The following is a 17,927-nucleotide window of genomic DNA, read 5'->3' on the forward strand; positions in this document are numbered from 1 at the left end:
GTTGTTTCCTCTCTGCTGTTTTACTGTTGTAATTTTAGAGTTTTTTTTAATACTGGTAGCCAGATTTTGTTCATTTTCATGGTCTCTTCCTTTCTGTTGAAATTGTCCACATGCTTGTGGATTTCAATGGCTTCTCTGTGTAGTCTGACATGGTGGTTGTTGGTGTGGTCCAGCATTTCTGTGTTCTCAAATAATATGCTGTGTCCAGGCTGGTTCATCAGGTGCTCTGCTATGGCTGACTTCTCTGGTTGAAGTAGTCTGCAGTGCCTTTCATGTTGTTGGACTGTGACTCCCATCATCCAGGAAGGCATGGTGCTTGAGGACAATGAGAGTTGTGATTGACACATCAGAAGTTATGGTCTTGTGTATGGGGCCTAAGTTCATGGTGTATCACAACAATATCAACACCTGAAGACAAACCCCCTTGGCAGCCTCTGGCCTTGGAAACAACCAGGGAGCCTCCAGAGCCGGAGGGAGAAACCTTTCCTCCCAGAAGAGGAGCCAAGGGGGTCTCCGTGTGGGGCTCCTGGGGGCCCTGTGGCCCCTGAATCCGCCCTCCAAGGCAAAGGGGCAGGAAAAGGGCAGGCGCACAGGGCCACTCTCCCTCCCTCCCTCCCTCCCAAGAGCATTTCCTGGCTGTTGGTTGTTTTCCTTTGAAAAGGTTCCATTCCTGCCCAGGTTCCAAGCCCGGAGGTGTTTACCTGGTTGCCATGGAGACCGAGGGTTCCAAAGGGCCAGGAGTCGGTTGGCCCTGCCATTGCCTTCCTGGGCGCCATCATGGGCAGAGGGCTCTCCAGGCAGGTCCGGCCGGAGCCGCCCCCCACAGATGCCCCTCCGACCCAGGCCCCTCCGCGCGCTCCCCTTGGGACGGCCCTGGTGACATGGCTCAGGGTAAGGGCCACGCTCCCTCGGGGAACCCTCCCCTCCCGCTCCCTTTGGGGCCCCGGGGCCAGCCCTGCTCTGGCAAGGAGGGCCCCCTTCATTGCCTCCCTCCACTTCTGCAGAATGCCTGGACAAGGCGCCCACATTTCCGCCACGTGGGCCCCGAAAACACAGAGGAGGTTCCTGTGGCTCTTCCAAGGTAAGCCCCTGGGGCCCCTTCCCCTCCCTCCCCCCCAAAGGGAAGCCCTGGCCCAAGAAAGGAGGGGTCCCCAGAGGAGGAGGGGGCTGCTTGCTCCCTTTGGGTCCCAATTTAATTGTCAGGGAGTGCTTTTGGGGGTCCAAGCCCCAAGGGAGGGGTGGGAGGAGGGGTTTGTTAGGGACATTTGGATGTGGGAGGTGATTGGCCAGGAAGGGAGAGGAGGGAGGGGCTACTGGGAAGGGTAAATGCCAAGTGTGACATGTGGGGATTGTGAGTTAATGCAATTTGCATGTGGTAGGTGATTGGCTGGGGAGGGAGAGAGACAGGAGGGAGGGGCCCCTGGGAGGAGGGTATATGCAAATTGTGGCAAGAGGGGATTGTGAGTTTAAGGGAATTTGCATGTGGTAGGTGATTGGCTGGGGAGGGAGAGAGACAGGAGGGAGGGGCCCCTGGGAGGAGGGTATATGCAAATTGTGGCAAGAGGGGATTGTGAGTTTAAGGGAATTTGCATGTGGGAGGTGATTGGCTGGGGAGGGAGAGAGGCAGGAGGGAGGGGCCCCTGGAAGGAGGGTATATGCAAATTGTGGCAAGAGGGGATTGTGAGTTTAAGGGAATTTGCATGTGGGAGGTGATTGGCTGGGGAGGGAGAGAGGCAGGAGGGAGGGGCCCCTGGAAGGAGGGTATATGCAAATTGTGGCAAGAGGGGATTGTGAGTTTAAGGGAATTTGCATGTGGGAGGTGATTGGCTGGGGAGGGAGAGAGGTAGGAGGGAGGGGCCCCTGGAAGGAGGGTATATGCAAATTGTGGCAAGTGGGGATTGTGAGTTTAAGGGAATTTGCATGTGGGAGGTGATTGGCTGGGGAGGGAGAGAGGCAGGAGGGAGGAGCCCCTGGGAGGAGGGTATATGCAAATTGTGGCAAGAGGGGATTGTGAGTTTAAGGGAATTTGCATGTGGGAGGTAATTGGCTGGGGGAGGGAGAGGAGGGAGGGGCCCCTGAAAGAGAGGGGTTATATGCAAATTGTGGTAAGTGGGTTCTCTGAGTTTAAGTGAATTTGCATGTAGGAGGCGATTTGTTGGTGGGCAGAGGGAGGAGCCCTTGGGAGATGTATTTCCGTACATAATAGTTGTCACTATGCAATAGTCGCACCCCGCTTTTTGGCTCCCAAATTTAGCATTTTGGCTTTTCCCCCATAAGTTTGTATTGAGCACTAGCCGTCCCCTGCCACGCATGTGTCTGTGCAAATGTGTTTTGTGAGTGTATATATTTGTGAAGATCTGGATGAGGGTGAACAAATTGAAATTGGAATTCAGACAAGACAGAGGTCCTCCTGGTCAGTCGAAAGGCCAAACAGAGCATAGAGTTAAGCCTGTGTGGACGGTGTTACACTCACCCTGAAGACACAGATTCGCAGCTTGGGTGTGATCCTGGACTCATCGCTCATCGCTTGGAACCGCAGGTTTCAGCGGTGACCAGAGGAGCATTTGCACAGTTAAAACTTGTGTACCAGCTGCGCCCGTACCTTGTGAAGTCTGACTTGGCCATGGTGGTCCACACTCTTGTTACATCCCGAATAGATTACTGCAACTCGCTCTATGTGGGGTTGTCTTTGAAGACCTTTTGGAAGCTTAAAATGGTCCAACGGGCGGCTGCCAGGTTACTAACAGAAGCGGCACTCAGGGAGCACACTACTCCTCTGTTGCGTCAGCTCCACTGGTTGCCAATTTGTTACTGAGCACAATTCAAAGTGCTGGCTTTAGCCTATAAAGCCCTAAACGATTCCGGCCCAGCTTACCCATCCAAACATATCTCCTCCTATGAACCATCTAGGAGCTTAAGATTGTCTGGGGAAGCCCTGCTCTCGACCCCGCCTGCCTCACAAGCATGATTGGTAGAGATGAAGGAAACGGCCTTCTCAGTAGTGGCTCCCCGACTATGGAACCCCCTCCCCAGGCGTATTAGATAGGCCCCTTCCCTCCTGACTTTCCGGAAAAAAGACCTGGCAAGCTTTTGAGAATGCAGCGGAATAGATAACACGGAACTATGAATGATGAACATGGAATGGCCAGAAGATGTTACTGGATAACGTTTTTAACAGGATGACACTGATGATTATATATTTTAATGGTTTTTATATATGTTTTATATTGTCATGTTGATTGTTTTCAATTGCACTTTTATGAATGCCTGGCATCGAATTATGCCAATCTGTAACTTGCCTTGAGTTGCTGTATAGCTGAGAAAGGCAGGCTATAAATATTGTAAATAAATAAATAAATAAATAAATATGTGTATATATGTGTGTTTGTGTAAATATGTGGTTTTGCGCATGCATTATAATGCATTTTTTTGGCTTTTAAAATCTCTTCTACTGTGTTTTTCCGTGATTTTTTGAGTGAAGGTCACTTGTTGGCCTGATAGGTGTATTGTGTCCAAATTTGGTGTCAATTTGTCCAGTGGTCTTTGAGTTATGTTAATCCCACAAACGAAGATTACATTTTTATTTATATAGACTAGCTGTTCCCTGCCACGCATTGCTGTGGTCCAGTCTAGTGATCTGGAAAATAAAGTAACGAGAAAGTGTTGGAATCTAATATATGTAATTTCTTTCTGCTTTGGGTAAGCAGTATTTCTTGCTGTTTCTTTGTCAGTATTGATAATAGAGATTGTCTGGTTTGCCTACTCATGAACATTCAACATTTCAAATCTATGATATTATCTGTGTGTGTGTGAATCACATATATCTATCTATATCTACAGGGGGATGGCTCTTTGTCAGGAGGGCTTTGTTTACGTTTTCTTGCCCTGGTGAAGTAAGTTGGACTGGGTGACCTTAAGTATTTTCTGTTGGTTATGGGGGCTCTTTGTGGGAAGTTTGCCCCAATTCTCGCGTTTGTGGGGTTCAGAATGCTCTTTGATTGTAGGAGAACTATAAATCCCAGTAACTACAGCTTCCAAATGTCAAGGTCTATTTTCCCCAAACTCTATCTGTGTTCATATTTGGCCAAATGAAATATTTGTGCCAAGTTTGGTCCAGATCCATCATAGTTTGAGTCCACAGTGCTCTCTGGATGTAGATGAACCACAACTCCCAAACTCAAGGTCAATGCCCACCAAACCATTCTAGTGTTTTCTGTTGGTAATGGGAGTTCTGTGTGCCAAGTTTGGTTCAATTCCATCATTGGTGGAGTTCAGAATGCTCTTTGGTTGTACGTTAACTATAAATCACAGCAACTACAACTCCCAAATGACAAAATCACAAGTTTTTGAGTGATGGTCACTCCTTGGGTTAGTAGGTGTCTTGTGGTCAAATTTGGCGGCAATTCGTCCAGCGGTTTTTGAGTTATATTAATCCCACAAACGAACATTACATTTTTATTTATATAGATGTTCAAGTTCCATTTTTTCAAACAATAAGTAAAGAAGGTTCTGGGTTGTTGTAGGTTTTTCTGGGCTAATGGAAGGTTCTGTTCCATTATCTGGGCGGAGGCCAACAGGGGACATTAGACAGAGAAGGATAGTCTATGGGGAGGGGGGTATTTGAAGAAGTAAAATAATTTCCCCTGTTTTTCTGTTATCCCCCCCAATGTCGCCATCATGGAAATAGCCCTCGTTGATTAAATGGAAAGAGTGGAGGGGTGATAACCAGTGAAAACAACCCCCAACCCCTAAAATGGACTTTCCCTCTCTGTCTAGGCCCCCTTTGGCCTCCGTCCAGGTAATGGAGGTAAAAGGTAAAGGTTTCCCCCTGACATTAAGTCCAGTCGTGTCTGACTCTGGGGGTTGGTGCTCATCTCCATTTCTAAGACAAAGAGTTGTCCATAGACACCTCCAAGGTCACGTGGCTGGCATGACTGCTTAGAGCGCCATTACCTTTCCACCGGAGTGGTACCTATTGATTTACTCACATGTTTTCAAACTGCTAGGTTGGCAGAAGCTGGGGCTAACAGCGAGAGCTCACGCTGCTCTCTGAATTCAAACCTGCGACCTTTTGGTCAGCAAGTTCAGCAGCTTAGCGCTTTAACTCACTGCCCCACCGGGGGCTCCACCTGGGTAATGGAACAGTACCGAAAAGAGAAACAAAACAAAAAAAGAGGATTTGTGGAGTTCTTGTTCCTAAATTAGATCTTTTCAAAGGTTGTCTAATATTACCATATGTCACCGAGGGAGAGCGACAGGGTTGGGGGAGAAGAGAAGCCTTGCATTTGTTACAGTTATTACATCTCTTTCTTGATCTCAATTAGTATTACACACACTGTCTAAAGTATTCAAAATTCCATATAACGTCAATAACAAAATAGAGCGTAGCCTTGAAATCTGACGTTAAAGCTGGTAGTCATTTCTTCTTATGTTGTCCAATGTTCTTCCTGTCTTCTCTTCGAGATCTTGTCAATAAGGGCTCGTCTTAATTATTCGTATTAGTTTATGTATTTAATATGTTATCGAAGGCTTTCATGGCCAAAATCACTGGGTTGCTGTGAGTTTTCCAGGCTGTATGGCCATGTCCCAGAAACATTCTCTCCTGACGTTTCGCACACATTTATGGCAGGCACCCTCAGAGGTTGTGAGGCCTGCTGGAAACGAGGCAAGTGAGGTTGCATTTGTTACAGGGTGGGAGAAAGAACTCTTCTCTGCTTATGGCAAGTGTTATTGTTGCAATTGGCCACCTGCATTAGCATTGAATGTCCTTGCAGCTTCAAAGTCTGACTGCTTCTTGCCGGGGAAATCCTTTGTTGGGAGGTGTTAAGTGACCCTGATGGTTTTCCTTATTTACTGTCCTGATTTTAGAGTTTTTCAGTACTGGTAGCCAGATTTTGTTCATTTTCATGGTTTCCCCCTTTCTGTTGAAATTGTCCACATGCTTGTAGATTTCAGTGGCTTCTCTGTGTAGTCCAGTGTTTCCCAAACTCCAGTTTTCCGGGTATTTTGGACTTCAACTCCCAGAAGTCTCCGCTGCCTTGACCAATGACCAGGGATTCTGGAGGCTGAAGTCCAAAATACCTGGAAGATCAGAGTTTGGGAATCACTGGTGTAGTCTGACATGGTGGTTGTTACAGTGGTTCAGCATTTCTGTGTTCTCAAATAATAGGCTGTGTCCAGGGACCTCATCACACTAGAGAATGAATCCACTTTAAATCCTGTTGCTACCTCTTGCAGAATTCTGGGGTTTGTCGTTTAGGGAGGGGCCAGATTTAAAGTGGATTCATTCTCTAGTGCAGTGGTTCTCACCCTTCCTTAGGTGTTTATTAATTCAATGATTAATGGGCTGTTGTGGCGCAATGGGTTAAACCAGTGGTTCTCAACTTTCCTAATGCAGTGACCCCTTATTACAGTTCTTCATGTTGTGGTGACCCCCAACCATGAAGTTATTTTTGTTGCTACTTCATAACTGTAATTTTGCTACTGTTATGAATTGTAATGTAAATATCTGATGTGTGGGATGTATTTTCATTCACTGGACCAAAATTGGCACAAATACACAATACGCCCAAATTTGAATACTGGTGGGGTTGTGGGGGATTGATTTTGACATTTGGGAGTTGTAGTTGCTGGGATTTATAGTTCACCTACAGTGAAAGAACATTCTGAACTCCACCAATGATGGAATTGAACCAAACGTGGAACACAGAACACCCATGACCAACAGAAAATACTGGAAGAGTTTGGTGGTTCCTCAAGGGCTCTGCTATGGCTGACTTCTCTAGTTGAATTAGTCTGTAGTTCCTTTCATGTTTCCTGATTCATTTCCTGGGCAATGCTGTGTTTGGTGGTTCAACAACTGCATGGTAGAGTCCTGCAGAGGTGAGAGGATCCCTCTTGTCCTTTGCTGAATATAGCATTTGTTGGATTTTCTTTGTGGGTCTGTAGATAGGTTGTAGGTTGTGTTTCCTCATCAGCTTCCTGTGCGGTCAGTGGTTCCCTTGATGTATGGCAAGAACACTTTTCCTCTGGGTGGATCTTTGTCTTTACTCTCGTGGCTTGTTCTTGGTCTTGTAGCTCTTCTGATGTCTGTGGCAGAGTAGCGATTGGCCTGTAGAGCCCAGTTTAGGTGGTTCTGTTCACGTTGGAGGTGGTGCTATTTGCAGATTTTTGCACGGCCGGTCAGGGCTTTAATAGAGCTTTTTTTTTACTTGGGTGATGGTTGGAGCTTTTACAGTATGTAGGTATCTATCTGTGTGTGTGTGTGTGTTTTGTAAACCGTGTGGCTCAATTGTTGATTGGGTTTGCAGAGGACTCGTACATCTAGAAATGGCAGTTTTCCTTCATTTTCTTTTTCCAGGGTGAATTGGATGTTTGTGTGGATGCTGTTGAGGTTGTCCAGGAACTTGTTTAGTTCTTCCCCTCTAGGGCTCCAAATGGTGAAGGTGTCATCCACATAATCCACAACCCTAATCCATCTTTCTGTTCATAGAATTCATTGTCCCACCGGAAGTAGCTATGTTTCTATGAACAGAAAAACTGGTCTGCGATGGTTAAGGCCCAGGGGATCGAGGGAGGGCTTTTTCAGCAGAGTTTAAGTTGTGTATGTACCGAATTTCCCCAGAAAGATGACTGGGTCTGATACTATTTTTTGCTCCAAAAGACACATTAGACTTATTTGCAGGAGGTGTCTTGTTTTATCATGCACAAAAATCTATACTTAATCAAATCTAGTCATTTCATCTTCTGTTACATTGTCATAATATAATGTCAATATTATTATTTATAAATATTTAATTCTATATTCAAATTAATATTTTAGCATACAATATGTCTGTCTTGTATTGTAATGGATGTATTACCAGTAAATGCCTCAATCTGGCTGACGATCTTAACTGGGACTTATTATGGGGGCAGTTCTTATTTACAAGGATCATGAAATATCATACTAGGGCTTATTTTATGGTTATGTTTTATTATATATAGCTTTTGGGCGATGCTGAAATCAGTGTGAGTCTTACAATTGTTTTATGTGAGAGAGGCCTATAGTTTGGGGCAGTAATTCCCAAGACAAGGGACAGGGCTTTCTCGGTGGTGGCCCCTCGACTCTGGAACTCTCTCCCTAAAGACATCAGGCAGGCCCCGTCGCTAGCAATCTTTAGGAGGAGCTTGAAAACGTGGCTGTTCCAGTGTGCCTTCCCAGAATAAGGAAACTCCTAGCATTATGTCCCAACACACTTTATCAGAGATCTAGGATATCTGCATGCCCACGCCCCTCAAACACCCCACCTTGTCATGCCCAGCACTTTTAATTTTAATTATTACATTTGGCCCGGCCATTGTTTTTAATTGCGTCATTGGGTGTTGTTAATGTTATTGCTTTGTTTTTTGAGTTATTGTGCTGCTATTGTTGCTGTTGTTTTTATTGTTGTATTTGGGCTCGGCCTCTTGTAGCGGGGTACAAATAAAGGATTATTATTATTATTATTATTATTATTATTATTATTATTATTATTAGCCTTTCTGGTCATGGAACCCCTTAGAAGATATTTATTTCCAGCAGAACCCTAAGCCTTTTTGTATTTTTTAAACCAAGCATTGTGAATCCAAAAGGTTCCACTTTTTATGTATTCCTATTGCCTGAGTTTTCTGTCTAAGTCAATAGACTTTGGACATCTAAGTCAATAGGTTTGGACATGAAGATAAAATTTAAAATTATAACCACAAACCACTGTTTTAGTTTTGAAAGAGGGTGTGATGTCTGACAGCTGAGGACATAAATCTAGGATAGTATTCAATTCCCCAAACCATATTTGATGGAAGCATAAGCAGAAAAAGGATTTGGAGATAACCTGATTTCCCCCTTCCTTCTCATTAGAGACAATCCAATATTGAGTTGTGTGTAGATTGATTTTAAAATCCCTTTCAAATATGATGTTAAGATTTTTTGTGGCACCCCTATGGTTCCATGCAACAGTTTGGGAGCCAGTGTGAGTCTAGGCCAGGGGTCCCCAAACGTTTTGAACAGAGGGCCGGGTCACAGTCCCTCAAACTGTTGGAGGGCCGGATTATAATTTGAAAAAAACATGAATGAATTTCTATGCACACCACACATATCTTATTTGCAGTGCAACCACCCTCCCAAAAAACCCCCACACTTCTATATAAATAAAAATGTAATGTTCGTTTGTGGGGTTACAGAACTCAAAAACCACTGGACAAATTGACACCAATTTTGGACACAAGACACCTAACAACCCAATGTATGTCCGTCACTCAAAAAATTGATTTTGTCATTTGGGAGTTGTAGTTGCTGGGATTTATAGTTCACCTACAATCAAAGCATATTCTGAACCCCACCAACGATGGAATTGAACCAAACTTGGCACACAAAACACCCATGACCAACTGAAAATACTGGAAGGGTTTGGTGGGCAGTGTCCTTTGGTTTTGGAGTTGTAGTTCACCTATATCCAGAGATTATTGTGGACTCAAACAATGATGGATCTGAATCAAACTTGGCACAAATACTCAATATGCCCAAATGTGAACACTGGTGGAGTTTGGGGAAAATAGAAACTTGACATTTGGGATTTGTAGTTGCTGGGATTTATAGTTCACCTACAATCAAAGAGAATCCTGAACCCCACCAATGATAGAATTGAGCCAAACCTCCCGCACAGAACCCCTATGTGGGCCACAGCAACGCGTGGCAGGGGACGGCTAGTAAAATATAAACTTGGGGAGGCAGTGGGTGAAGCAGCCCCAAAGCTGCTTCGCCCGCCGCCTCCCCAAGGCATTGGGTGGCGACTGCCGGGTGGCTCCCCTTTCTCATCTGCAGCCAATGTAACCTGGCAGATCTCTCTTCCAAAGTCAGGACCCGGCTTGCTGGAAGGAAGAAGGCAAAAGGGCTCTATCTGCGTGGAGGGGGGGGGGGGGTTCTTGCTGCTGCTGCTCCTCCTGGCTGCTGCTCCTTCTAAGCAGAGGCCCCGTCTGCGGAGCAGGTCGTGGAGCAGAGTCCTCTCTCCTGGCCACGGCACGCAGCGCAATCCCGGGGCGCATCCGGAGTGCAGACGCCGCAGGGCTCCCCCGGCGCGCGCGCCGGCCCACACTGACTTGCAACAAGAGCCTCGGGCAGCAGCAGCAAGAAGCGGGCAAGCAGCCGTCGAGGCCATGGGGAGCAGCAGCAGCAGGAAGAAGAGCAGTGCGAGCATGGCGAGGGAAAGAGAGAAGTGCTTGTGGCAACAGCGGGGCCCTTAAATGCCTGGCCCGGCCCACACCACCCAGCCTCCTTCCAGGTGCAGCCCGCCGATTCGCCCCCAGCCTCCCCCCTCTCCAGCCTCCCCCCTCTCCAGCCTTTGGGATAAGGCCAGGCCTTATCCCGGAGGCAGGAGAAGCAAAGCCTGAGGCGGGGGGGGGGGGGGGGTGGCGAAGCGGCTTTGACGCCGCTTCGCACCCCGCGTCTCAACCTTCTCTACACCCCGCGGGCCGGATAAATGCCCTCGGGGGCCGTGTCCGGCCCGCTGGCCTTAGTTTGGGGACCCCTGGTCTAGGCATTAATTAAGAGCCTGTGGGAGGGGCTTAGCTGTGGGAGGGGCAGGAGGGTGGGGCCTCAGGGAGGGAAGGTTCTGTATGCAGATTAGTTTGCAGAGGTAGGTTGTGAGGGGAGAGGGAATTTGCATGTGGGTGCTGATTGGCTGGTGGAGGAGATAGTGGGAGGGGCCCTTGGAATGGAGTGGTTTCTATGCAGAGTGGGAATTTGCATATAGGCACTCATTGGGTGAGCTGATTGTGAGTGTGGAAAGGGCCAGCCAGTCACCAGCCACATGCAAATCCCTCTCCTCCTCCCAATCCCAAACTCCTGCCACTCAGTCTGCATGCAGACCCCAGTTGCTAGCACTCTCCCTCTCCCTCCCTCTCTCCCAGTGGCAGCCAGTTCCAAAGGTCAATCCCTTGCTAGAGTCCCTCGGAGTGGAGAAGAGGGATGCCCTCATGGTGCCCCATGGACTTCCTGGACCATCAGCCTGGTCCCTGTTGGAGGGAGGGAGGGGACGGGGGGGGGAGGTGCTTGCAGGACCTCTGGTGGGCTGCCATAGTCTCTCACACTTTGTGGCTTTCTCTTGCCCCTTTCAGCTCTTCGGAGCCACAAGGAACCAGCGTGGAGGAGCCCTCTCTCCGGACATGCTTCATCCAAGTACTGCCAGCATTTGAGGTAAGGAAGGCGGCCTCTTAGAAATACAGGTAGTCCCCAAGTTACAAACCAGACAAGTTCAGTAGATGTGGGAACATTTTTCAAGTTTTACTTCTAACTATCTATCTATCTATCTATCTATCTATCTATCTATCCATCTAAATACCTATCTATCTAAACAAAACGATTTGTATTGATCAGCCAATTCATCAAAACACAGGATATAAACACAACATACATTATACATCTAGTCTAGTAAAAATATAAATATACAAGTACAGAGGGAAAAAGTGGCGGACTTGTAACCAAATAAACCTTAATCTTAAGTCTATACATCAAATGTCCTCGTCCCCCTTACACTGTGTACTAATCTGATCAATATACTCCTTTTAGATGCTTTATACAAATAAAGGGCAACTTTTGTTGTTAAAACAGGGTTATAACCAGCTAGTATAAACGTGGTTTTGGCCGCTGCATCCCAGCTCGTTTTATGACAAATGAAAGGCCATAAATGTTGTTTCCTTTCTTTTTCATACAAACAACAGTTATGTAATATGTGGTTCAGATTTTCAACCGGTGTTGGTGGCGCCACAGACGCAGAGTCTTTCTTTGGGTAGGATATGATTGATTGATTGATTGATTGAATGAAATGAAATGCAAAGATACGGAATGGGGGACGCATGGCTCAAGAGCAGTATGTGTGAAAAAGATCTTTGCGTCCATAAGCCAACAATGTGATGCAGCGGCAAAAAAAAGCGCCAATGAGATTTTGGCCTCCATCAATAGGAGTCTAGTGTCTAGATCCAGGGAAGCCATGCCACCCCTCTATTCTGCCTTGGTTAGACCACACCTGGAATATTGTGTCCAATTCTGTGCACCACAACTGAAGAGAGATATTAGCAAGCTGGAATGTGTCCAGAGGAGGGCGACTAAAATGATCAAGGGTCTGCAGAACAAGCCCTATGAGGAGTGGCTTAAAGAGCTGGGCATGTTTAGCCTGAAGAAGAGAAGGCTGAGAGGAGACATGATAGCCATGTATAAATACGTGAGAGGAAGTCATAGGGAGGAGGGAGCGAACTTGTTTTCTGCTGCCCTGGAGACTAGGACGTGGAACAATGGCTTCAAACTACAAGAAAGGAGATTCCACCTGAACATTAGGAAGAGCTTCCTAACTGAGAACCGTTCATCAGTGGAACTCTCTGCCCCAGAGGTGGAGGTGGTGGAGGCTCCTTCTTTGGAGGCTTTTAAACAGAGGCTGGATGGCCATCTGTTGGGAGTGCTTTGAACGCGATTGTCCTGCTTCTTGGAAGGGGGTTGGACTGGATGGCCCACGAGGTCTCTTCCAACTCTAGGATTCTATTTGATTTTAACTATGTTTTGACTTCTGTATTGTATGTTTTATATGCTGTAAGCCGCCTTGGGTCCACTTGCGGAAAAAGGGTGGGTAGAAATATATTAAATAAATAGATAGATAAATAAATAAATGATTACATGGCGGATTCATGAAATTAAAAGAAATCACATGAAAAAGGGACCAAAAGGAACATAAGAGATTCAAAAGGTGGGCCAATATTAACAAAATGGATTTCAACAGGGAGAACTATAGGGTACCAGACTTGGGCAATAAAGATGAAATGATATGGGATGGGTGACCTTTGACTTGACAACAGTCCATATGAAACAGAATTAGTTGTCTTAATTGGCTGCAAACTCAACATGAGTCAAGAGTATATTGCAGCAGCTTTCCAAGTCCAGGCTGTTCTAGGCTGCATCAACGGAAGCCCAGTGTTGAGATGGAGCAGGGGTTCTCAAACTAAGGCCCCGGGGCTGGATGCGGGCCTCCAAGGTCATTTACCCGGCCCTCGCTCAGGGTCAACCTAAGTCTGAAACGACTTGAAAGCACATAACAACAACAACAATCCTATCTCATCAGCCAAAATCACATTTCCCATTGAAATACTAATAAGTTTATATTAGTTAATATTGTTCCTCATTTTAATTATTGTATTGTTTTTAAGTGTTTTTTATATTATAAATAAGATATGTGCAGTGTGCATAGGAATTCATTCATTTTTTTTTTCAAATTATAATCCAGCCCTCCAACAGTTTGAGGGACTATGACCTGGCCCTCTGTTTAAAAAGTTTGTGGACCCCTGAGATGGAGGGACGTCCTAGTCCCACTCCCTTCCGCTTTGGTCAGACCTCTTCACCTGGAATAACCCTGTGTCTAGTAGGTTGCTTTGAGTTTTCTGGACTGTATGGCCATGTTCCAGAAGCATTCTCTCCTGACGTTTTGCCCACATCTGTGGCAAGCATCCTCGGGGCATCCTTTGTTGGGAGGTGCTTAGCTGGCCCTGATTGTTTCCTGTCTGTTTGAGGCAAGCGTGAATGTTGAAAATGATCACCTCGATTAGCATTGAATAACCTTGCAGCTCAAGGCTTGGCTGTTTCCTGCCAGGGGGAATCCTTTGTTGGGATGTGCTTAGCTGGCCCTGATTGTTTCCAGTCTGGAATTCCCCTGTCTTTTGAGTGTTGTTCTTTACTTACTGTCCTGATTTTACAGTTTTTTAAATACTGGTAGCCAGGTTTTGTTCATTTTCATGGTTCCCTCCTTTCTGTTGAAATTGCCCACATGGTTGGGGATTTCAATGGCTTCTCTGTGTAGTCTGACATGGTGGTTGTGAGAGTGGTCCAGCATTTCTGTGTTCTCAAATAATATGCTGTGTCCAGGTTGGTTCATCAGGTGCTCTGCTGAAGTCTTGGGTTGAATTAGTCTGCAGTGCCTTTCATGTTCCTTGATTTGTGTAGACTTGTCCACAGCTGCATGGTATACGGCAGCTCCTGCAGAGGTGAGAGGATCTCTCTTATCCTTTGCTGAACGTAGCATTTGTTGGATTTTCTTAGTGGATCTAGAGATAGTTTGTAGGTTGTGTTTGTTCATCAGCTTGTTTCTCTGTGGTCAGTGATTCCCTTGATGTATGGTAAGAACACGTTTCCTCTGGATGGATCTTTGTCTTTACTCTCGTGGCTCGTTCTCGGTCTTGCAGCTCTTCTGATGTCAGTGGTGAAGTAGCCATAGGCCCGTTGAGCCCAGTTTAGATGGTTCAATTCACCTTGGAGGAGGTGGGGTTTGCAGATTCTTTTTGCATGCTCTGCCAGGGCTTTAATTGTGCTTCTTTTCTGACTTGGTAATAGAAGATGGCCACCATTTCCCCTTGGGTTCCTCCATCTCGTTCGCTCCTTGTCTCTCACAGAAGCTGGGCCAAGGCAGTGGTCGGTATCCAAGAAAGTAGGGCTATTCTGGGTTGTTGTAGGTTTTTTTTGGGCTATATGGTCATGTTCTAGAGGCATTATCTCCTGAAGTTTCGCCTGCATCTATGGCAAGCATCCTCAGAGGTAATGGGGTCTGTTGGAACTAGGAAAATGGGTTTATATATCTGTGGAATGACCAGGGTGGGACAAAGAACTCTTGTCCGTTGAAGATAGGTGTGAATGTTCCAACTGACAACCTTGATTAGCATTTGATGGCCTGGCAGTGCCTGGGAGAATGTTTTGTTGAGAGGTGATTAGATGTCATTGATTGTTTCCTCTCTGTTTTTTGCTGTTGTAATTTTAGAGTTTTTTTAATACACGTAGCCAGATTTTGTCCATTTTTATGGTTTCCTCCTTTCTGTTGAAATTGTCCACATGCTTGAGGATTTCAATGGCTTCTCTGAGTAGTCTGACATGGTGGTTGTTAGAGTGGTCCAGCATTTCTGTGTTCTCAAATAATATGCTGTGTCCAGGTTGGTTCATCAGGTGCTCTGCTATGGCTGACTTCTCCGGTTGAAGTAGTCTGCAGTGCCTTTCATGTTCCTTGATTCGTGTCCGGGCAATGCTGCGTTTGGTGGTCCCTATGTAGACTTGTCCACAACTGCATGGTATACGGTAGACTCCTGCAGAAGTGAGAGGATCCCTTTTGTCCATTGCCGAACGTAGCATTTGTTGGATTTTCTTGGTGGGTCTGTAGATAGTTTGTATATTGTGTTTCCTCATCAGTTTCCCAATGCGGTCAGTGGTTCCCTTGATGTATTGCAAGAACACTTTTCCTCTGGGTGAATCTTTGTCTTTACTCTCGTAGCTTGTTCTCGGTCTTGCAGCTCTTCTGATGTCTGAGGTGTAGTATCCATTGGCCTGTAGAGCCCAATTTAGGTGGTTCAGTTCATCTTGGAGGAGGTGGGGTTCGCACATTCTGCCAAGGCTTTAATGGTGCTTCTTTTTTGACTTGGGTGATGGTTGGAGTTTTTATGTAGATATCGATCTCTGTGTGTGGGGTTTTTGTAAACGGTGTGACCCAATTGTTGATCTGGTTTGCGGATGACTAGGACATCTAGAAAAGGCAGTTTTTCTTCATTTTCTTTTTCCATGGTGAATTGGATGTTTGGGTGGATGCTGTTAAGACGGTCCAGGAACCTGTTTAGTTCTTCTTCTCTATGGCTGCAAATCGTGAAAGTGTCATCCACATATCTGAACCATATCGTGGGCTTTTTTGTTGCTGTTTCCAGGGCTTGTTTTTCAAAGTGTTCCATGTAGAAATTAGCTATGACCGGGTTGAGGGGGCTCCCCATAGCTACTCCATCTTTTTGTTCGTAGAATTCATTGTCCCACTGAAAGTAGCTGGTGGTGAGGCAATGGTGAAACAGAGCTGTGATGTCTTCTGGGAACTTCTGGTTGATTGGTGCCATGGTGTCTGCTACCAGGACCATGGTAAATAGAGACACCACATCAAAGCTGATCAGTTTATCGTTGGTATTTAGCTTGAGATTGCTGATTTTTTCTATGAAGTGGGCTGAGTCCTTGATGTAGAGTGTAGTGAGCCCAATATGGCTTTGTAACTGTGCTACAAGAAGTTTTGCTAAGTCGTATGTGGGGGATCCAATGGCACTCACGATGGGTCTGAGTGGGGTGGAGTCCTCGTGGATCTTTGGGAGTCCATAAAGCCTAGGTGGAAGGGCTTCCGATTTACATAGCCGTTGTCGTATGCCGAAGTTTATTGAGGAGTTGGAAGCTTTTAAGCAGAGGCTGGATGGCCATCTGTCAGGGGTGATTTGAATGCAATATTCCTGCTTCTTGGCAGGGGGTTGGACTGGATGGCCCATGAGGTCTCTTCTAACTCTTTGATTCTTTGATTCTATGTTGATTTTTCTGGTTATTTTGGAAGTTGGGTCTTGTTTAAGTTTTCTGTATATAGTAGGATCCAAGAGTTTTCTGATCTTCTCCTTGTATTGTTCTGTATAGCATTCCCCTTGTCTACTGGGAGAATGATGTTATCAGGATCTGAGTTGAGGTCTCTGATGGCTTGTCTTTCCTCCCTTGTTATGTTACTGGAGGGAAGTTCTGCCTTTTTCAGGATCCTTGCTGTTTCCCCTCTTGCTTCTTCCTCAGGGAGGCGATAAATTGCTGATTCGACATTGGCAATGATGTTTTTTACTGGGATACTGGTGGCACTTACAGCAAAATTTCCATCTTTCGCTAGTATGGATACTTGGTCTTCAGAGAATTGTCTGTCTGTCAGGTTGATGATGGTCCGCGATGTATCCACTTCTGGTTTCGGGTGTTGCTTTTGGCGTTTGTGGAATTTTTGTTTTTGTCTGTTGGTGTGGACAACCATGTTTTTCTCCATTTTTCTGTAAGTGAGGTTATCTATTTTGTCCCAGTCCTGAGAATTCATCTTCTGGCGGATGTTGATATGGAGGTGCAACAGTTCCTTATCTATGTTTGCGAGTTCTTTGCGGATGGTGTGAATTCTCTCTCGTAAGAGGTTGCATTCCAGGCGGTCATATATCTGGTGAGCCTGTGGTGTTTTGAAAGTCCTTTCAGAATTAAAGCAGCCTTGAGACAAACCTATCATGAGGTTTTCTTGGCCAGATTTGTTCAGAGGAGATTGCTTTTGCCTTCCTCTGTGACCAAGAAAGTGGATTTTGATGGGAAAGTGGAGATTCAAATCCTGGCATCTACGATTGCGGTCCAAAGCTCAGACCACTGTAGCACACTGGCCAAAATGTACAGGGCTTGTCTGGGATATGAATATGGGACATCATGCTCCTACATACAGTATTAAGTCCCAATCTTAATCAGAGGTATTTGCAAATAAGACTGAGAAAGATTCCTGCTTTCTACTAACTAGCAGCTTCCTATAGAACCAAGAGAAATACTGAAGATGTCGAGTAATGGCCCTGATGCATTGCTGTTAAGAACTTAGGGCTATTCCGTTGTGGTCCCCAGGTGGGCCTTCTCTGAAGAGGGGTGGGAATCCTGGAGCCCTCAGGAGTTGTTTGACTGCAAATCCCAGCAGAAAGATTGTGGCAGAAGGAAAAGCCCTTCTTCAGTCTTGAGACCCCCTTCCTTTCTCTGCAGTTTCTGGGGAGAGAGGACCTCCCCTTGGAGTCTAGCAGCCTGGTGGCCATCTGCGAGACTTCAGAGAGGTACCTCCTGTCCATGTTCTTGGGGAGAGGGCATGCTGGGGTCTGGGGGGTTGGGGCCCGGATATCTGGAGGGGGCCCTCCCAGGATGTTGCCTTCCTCCCATGGGCTGGCAAGATCCTTGGGATGGGGCTTGCCTCTCTTGGGGGGAATAGAAGGGAGAAGCTGAGTTCCTCTTCTGCCCCTTGCCTTTCTAGCAGCTTCATATCGGAGAGAATCCCAACTCCTCCACAGAAAGAACTATCCAGGGAGTTGGTGAGTGAAAAAAAGAGGCT

The 17,927-nt window shown here is 46.1% G+C and overlaps 1 long non-coding RNA gene across 1 annotated transcript; it reads left to right on the top strand.

Annotated features, from left to right (window-relative positions):
* The first annotated feature begins 11,147 nt into the window (after window positions 1–11,147).
* LOC137097257 (uncharacterized) lies at window positions 11,148–17,901 on the top strand. The gene is made up of 3 exons (XR_010910090.1): window positions 11,148–11,212; window positions 17,588–17,655; window positions 17,850–17,901. It is a non-coding gene; the product is annotated as an uncharacterized lncRNA (long non-coding RNA).
* The last annotated feature ends 26 nt before the right edge of the window (window positions 17,902–17,927 follow it).

This window comes from Anolis sagrei, chromosome 6 (genome assembly GCF_037176765.1).
Source record: "Anolis sagrei isolate rAnoSag1 chromosome 6, rAnoSag1.mat, whole genome shotgun sequence".
Lineage (NCBI taxonomy): Eukaryota > Metazoa > Chordata > Lepidosauria > Squamata > Dactyloidae > Anolis > Anolis sagrei.